Below are 6217 nucleotides of genomic sequence, written 5' to 3'. Positions count from 1 at the left end.
AAGTATTCAATATCATTTTTTGTTTTTTACAATAAATTTATTTAATATCTAAATAATCATACATCAAAGCAAACTGTAAATAAACCGTAGTGTTCGTGAGTTGTTTTAGACTGACAAGGTAAATGCGCTAAATCAAGTCACGCTTAAACAAGTAGAATCTTAATCGGGAATAAATTTGAGTTCATTTATCGAGTGTGACAAAGTTAGTAAGACTAAACGAGCATATTACAAGCTTATATAAGTAGTCTTAGTTCAGTCTAAATATAGCTCATATGTCAAGTTTGACTAAGCTCATGAGACTAAACGAGCATATTACTTGTTATACCATCTATATACGTATATAAATAACATATTTAAAACACAGATACACGAACATATCCCAAGCTAGAAATATTACTCACGAATCAATCTCAAGCTTTAGACAAAACGTGAAGAAAGCTGGCTTAAGCACGAGGTTTGAAAAAACTCAAGAGTCTCAGCCTCGGTTCATCGACATCCTATGGTTAAAGAACATAGGAGCATTAAAAGGTGTAGGCTAGACAGCTAGTCGGTCAAGTAAAAAAAAACAGCCGTTAACTCATTTTTACACAGCTCAGAATCAAAATGTTCCCTAATCAATAAACAATGTTCACAAAAGTGATATATACAAACTCTTCCTTCCCAGTTTTCTTGTTTATAGGTAAACTCTTTCGTATACAGTCCGCTTAAATAATTTAGCTTCTCGATTTCTGATTTTTATTTTTATACGCCGTATCTTTTTAAAGCTTTGCTTAAACTTGGCATTACATTGTATGCTTGATAAGATCTTCTTAGTTCGATGATCGAACCCACCTGGTAAATCCAAACAAACAAAAAAGTTAGTTAAAAGAGAAATGGGGTTGAACAGGTCAGAATATCGTAATGTGTACTCTATTTTTTTTAAATGTTATAATTGAAATATAACAAATTTAATATATCTTTACACTTTTGACAATTTACAAGAACATTAACGTGTTTTGACCCTTTACCCAACCCAAATCGACTCCATTTTGACCCTACTTTATGTAAGGGTATTTAAGACATTTGAAAGATGATCACACTTTCTTAAAACTATAGCCTCCATTAAAAGATGAAATATTCATGGCATTAAGGTATAGTTTATAGGTCTTAACCTATAAATTTATTAAAATGTTGGTGCAATAATATATTTTTTTTTAAAATGGCAATTAATATATACCATTGAAAACTTGCATATATATACCCATTCAACATACTTATAATTTTAAATTTACTAATTTCATTAAATAAATATATGATATGTCTATTGTACCCTTCTCTTTCTACATTCCATATATAAATGTCATAATTTTGAAAATAGGTATATTTGATATTATGATTTTTGTTAGGTTCACCAAAAAAAAAACTGATGCACTTACAATGATAAGAACTGATGTGAATCCAATTGAAAACCCATCATTTCTTTTGCGCAAATAATGATCAAGAATTGTTGATGATGTAGCCAATACACTCAACAGCAAACCGCCTGAAAAAATATATGATAAAACAGTGATCAATTACATTATGCAACAAATAATTTGAAATGAATAATTTTGGATAAAAAGATACCCCAGAAACGAGTTGAAGCTTGAACTTTTGCCAGATACTCAACAGTGGCGTTTCCGGGCTTTACGTTTGGTATTCTTGCACCCATTTTGTTTAAATACTCAGCAATTTCCTTTGGCATGTTGGCCTGAAATACATATATTCACATATATAACATTTTTTGAGCACTTTGAAAACAACAAAGAAAGATTGGTAATTTACTTACAATATCAAATATGTTGAAAACGAAAACGAAGAACGCATAGATTGTATAGTAGACCCATGGTGCTGCTCCAAGTGATGATTCAGGATTTAGAATCTCTCTCACGTTTACCCAAAATCTTGAAGTAAAAAAACTGAAACGTACAACTTAGCCCGTGTGAGTCCAGCTAGAAATGCCAACATTAAAATGCAGCTATTTACATGCATCATTCTTTTAATGTAGAATATGAAATAAAATAAAATAAAAAACATGTGATTAAGTATTATATAAACCTTGCCACAATAGCAGGAAAGCCCAAAAGATAGCTGGTAGTGAGAACGGGTTGCATTCCAGAAGGATTAATATTAAATGGAATATATTGCTCCACCTCTGTAACTGGGGAGTCTTTTCTGTTCACACATAAAATTGTGTTAGTAACATTCTACAGATTCAAAAGTTACGTTTTATAAGTTAAGGATCAGATAAAAAACTTATCATAACCTTGTAGAAGATGCAAGTTTGAAGCCATAGTATTGTAGCTTGATTTTTCTGCAACCTTGTGTTACAATAACTGCCCACATAGTAACGATGACAAAGACACCAGATACTGCAAAATAAATAAGGCCACAATCCAACACTACTTCCACCACCTACATAAAACAACATAATAATTCATCAAATTAGAGTTAGATTTGCTTTCATAGCTATTTACTAAAAGCAAATTTGCATTATACCTATGGCTAAATAATGCATTATACAAAATGCTTAAGAGAGAACATTTTATAAGTACTAATAATATATAGTTTACCTGAGAGCTGAGATAACATTTTGTGTAATGTCTCGACATAGCCGGTCAAAATATTCACACATATGAGCAATGATGATCCATGACCTGTATCATCCATCACAGTCAGCGAGTTGAAACGAGTTGAAAAGTGGTAGGACCCACTACAAAGATCATATAGAGGCTCAACATTCACAACCACAATGGCATTTGGGACCGGATGCTACAACCGACCCATGTGCGATATTCTTTAAGGATTGATTAATTTCATGTGCATCGTTTTGAAAAGTCTAAAAATTCAGACACACACACATATATTATCTTTTCAAATTTTATAATGTCCTATGTAAGTTTGATGATATTATTTAACGCGTGCTATATATTTACCATAAAAATAAATCAGCTGATGTTTAGGGTAATGATTAAAGAAATTACCAAAACCAGAGTCCGTTATTTTATCACAAATCCATGTCGTAGTCATTGCACCAGAAACCAATAACATTGTAGTCAACATGACGTGCTTCACCCTGCAATCAAAAAAATTGGACCAAATATAAACATACCCTTTAAGTAATCAAATATTAACTATAGAAACAAGAAATTACCTATGACCAGCAGTCGCTGCATAAATGGAATACGAAAGTGAAAAATAAGAAATAATCAGCGCCTCTACTATTGCAAAGCCGAACGATAGCCACCATCTGATATAAAGTAAAAATGCAGTGGATTAAACCAATGTAATTAACTATATAATATTATAATATTATAATATCCATCTCTCTGCTTGTTAAGGATGATTAAACATACATATAGCTCTTTATCTTCTCATTAGCATCCAAGCCTTCTTTTCGCAGCTTGACCAATGAAGGAACAACATAGCAAAGTACCTGATCTCATAATAAACAAGAACCAAACCAACCATCAAAACATATATAATAGTAATTTGTATCAACTCATGCACCTATATGATGATGAGAAGCATTATAAATAACTAAAATAGATAAATACCTCAATGGAATTAGAAGTTTTACCTGCATAACAATTGACGCTGCAATTTGGGGACTAATTCCAAGTTGAAAGAGTGAAAGCTTAAGTTCTGGTGCCAGCTCACCAAGCTCCTCTGCATAATTTATCCAGTGAATAACTTGATTTAAACATGAAAAACTAATCAATCAAGAGGAGAAGAAAACTTACCAACTGAGCCTGAAACAAAGCTAAGATAGTTTTCTGGCACTAATCTTCTATCAAACCCGGGAAGTGGAATAAAATATCCAACACGACTAATCACAAGTAATGCAGCAGTAACAAATAACCGCCTTCTTATCTCACTTTTGAAAAAAGATTCAGCAGCATTGTTAATAAAAGAGCTTAAGCGTGCGATTATAAGGAATCTGTTTTCGAATTTAGGTTTAGGCTGCAGAGTCTCTTCAGTATATGAATTAGCTTCAAACTCATTTTCAGAAGTTTGAAAAATAAGTTTGCTACTTAGAGACCCTGAAGCTGCAGCCTGAATTCTCATATGGTTTCTTTTGGGCTGACTGTATATAAACTTATTAATCTTGAGGGCACATCTTTTTGTAACACGCGGTGTGCACCATAAGTGAAGACTATTAGCATTTCCACCTGTCATCAGGATAGTAACAAATTACACTATATTCAAAACATAAACGTAAAATCAATAAAAATTACTGAGGTTTATAACATATGGTTAAACTTATTTGCAGCTATATTAACACATATGAAGATGAATTGCATTTTTTGTATTGAGATCGATACTTTTCCCATATGAGATATGCACATACAAATGGATATTTCCCTAACAGTATCATACTAAGAAAACATGCATGTATGTGCACGACCTTGTGAAATAATCGTATTAGATAGAACCATAAATGTTTAACTCGTGCTGATAGTTACTGTTAAGTATTTATATTAACGAATAGCAGCACCTTAATGGCCTTTCCTCACAAAAAATAACTACATGATGCCAAGAACAATGGTGTGATGAATCTACTTTTATACTTGTCGGATAATAAAAATTACAATTCGCATGACTAATAAGAGTTCTAATATATGTCTCAATATGTAGATCTAATGACTACAAAGAGGCCGGTGATTATTTCCAATCAATTAAGTAATTTCCAGAAGTTATGATCGTGAGCATGCTCTTCTATCATGGAAACAACCACTACACATAAGGCTGTAAACAAACCAAATGTTCACAAAACTGTTGGTAAACTATTCGACATGAAGTTCGTTTATGGTCGTTCGATTAACTAAATAAATGTACACGAATGGAGGCCAAGCTCGTTCGATTGCGTACGTAAACGTTCGATAATGTGCTCGTTTACATCCGTTTATGTTCGTTAATGTATGTTCGTTAAAGGTTATTAATACTTGTTAATAACTTTTCTAACCTTATCATATACATTTAAGCAAAATTATTAACCATAAAACAAAAATATATTAATACAAGTATTATGTGATTAATTCGTATGTAAAATTAGCATATGCTATGAATGTTAAAAAAACACCAGCATAAACTTGATAGCCGGACCTAACCGTTAACACTAACCATTTTCAGTTAGCCAAATCGAATAAAACATTGTGTCGGTTCATTTGATTCGTTCGGTTAGCTATTCGTAAACTGTTACAAGGCCTCATTCAATTCGATTCGGTTCATAACACATGAAACATGATACTACACTATATCACTCCAATTGACCTAACAACTAACAACAGTCCAACAAACTAACTAACAATTTCACCAAAATTCAATTAAAACACGAATTAAACAGAAATTAAAACTACCTGAAACGCGTAAACGACGTCGTAACGGAACGTATTCTGCCGATGACGTGTTAATATTGCTTAGCCACGGGTTAATAATACTCTGCATTTGCAGATTCATTTTGATAATAATAATAATAATAATAATAATAATAATAAACCCTAGGGGTACTTATAAGCAATTGTGAAATAAGTATGAGTTTGTTGAGCTTCCGTTAACGGCGTAAACCGGCGGGATGCTATTTATGTTAAAGATAACGCCGGTAACACGGAAGAAGAAGACGGTGGTGTTAACACAGGGTTTTAGCTTCGTAATATTTTGGGGTTTTAACTTTTTATAACATTTTAACATATGTAATACATTTTTCATCCCTCAAGTTTGCGTTATCCGAACCTGAAAAGTGGAAAATAAAACTCGAACACGACCGCATAATCGTGGATTGACCTTAATACGACCTGTTTGACATGAAAGTTTTTTTACTTTTTATTTCTTTAACGATAATAATACTCTAAATTTGCATTAACCTTGTTAGCTCAGGCCGTTAAACCCATTAGCGTGTCGTGCCCCTCACGTGATGGGCAATTGTCCTTAATTGGTTGTGTAATTGTTGGCCTGTTTATCTACCAAATGTGTCATGATCGAATCCATCATATATGAATCGTAATCCTTGTTTGCTCGTGTAGGGTTTGTGGAAAACGACGGGAAGAACGACGAAGATGTAAATGTGATTTGTGAATCAAGGCTGAGGTTTATTTGGGGAGAAAAAGACACAAAGCTATCACTCATGTGAGGGGCACACTGATCACTGATGGGTTTAACGTCCAGGGTTAACAATTGAGACAAAACTATTGGATGAAAA

The 6217-nt window shown here is 32.8% G+C and overlaps 1 pseudogene across 1 annotated transcript; it reads right to left on the bottom strand.

Annotated features, from left to right (window-relative positions):
* Positions 1-563: 563 nt before the first annotated feature.
* On the bottom strand, positions 564-5659 carry LOC143605972 (preprotein translocase subunit SCY2, chloroplastic-like; annotated as a pseudogene). Its single transcript, XR_013148654.1, has 13 exons — positions 5379-5659; positions 3762-4190; positions 3599-3687; positions 3375-3454; positions 3173-3268; positions 3003-3094; positions 2592-2675; positions 2285-2433; positions 2077-2193; positions 1808-1937; positions 1606-1729; positions 1416-1522; positions 564-831 (listed from the first exon to the last, which is right to left on the bottom strand). The product of XR_013148654.1 is annotated as a preprotein translocase subunit SCY2, chloroplastic-like (transcript).
* Positions 5660-6217: the final 558 nt, after the last annotated feature.

This window comes from Bidens hawaiensis, unplaced genomic scaffold (assembly GCF_021521415.1).
Source record: "Bidens hawaiensis isolate Kalapana, Puna unplaced genomic scaffold, B.hawaiensis_p1.1 tig00072291_1, whole genome shotgun sequence".
NCBI classification, from domain to species: domain Eukaryota; kingdom Viridiplantae; phylum Streptophyta; class Magnoliopsida; order Asterales; family Asteraceae; genus Bidens; species Bidens hawaiensis.
This window is presented reverse-complemented; position numbering and strand designations above follow the sequence as displayed.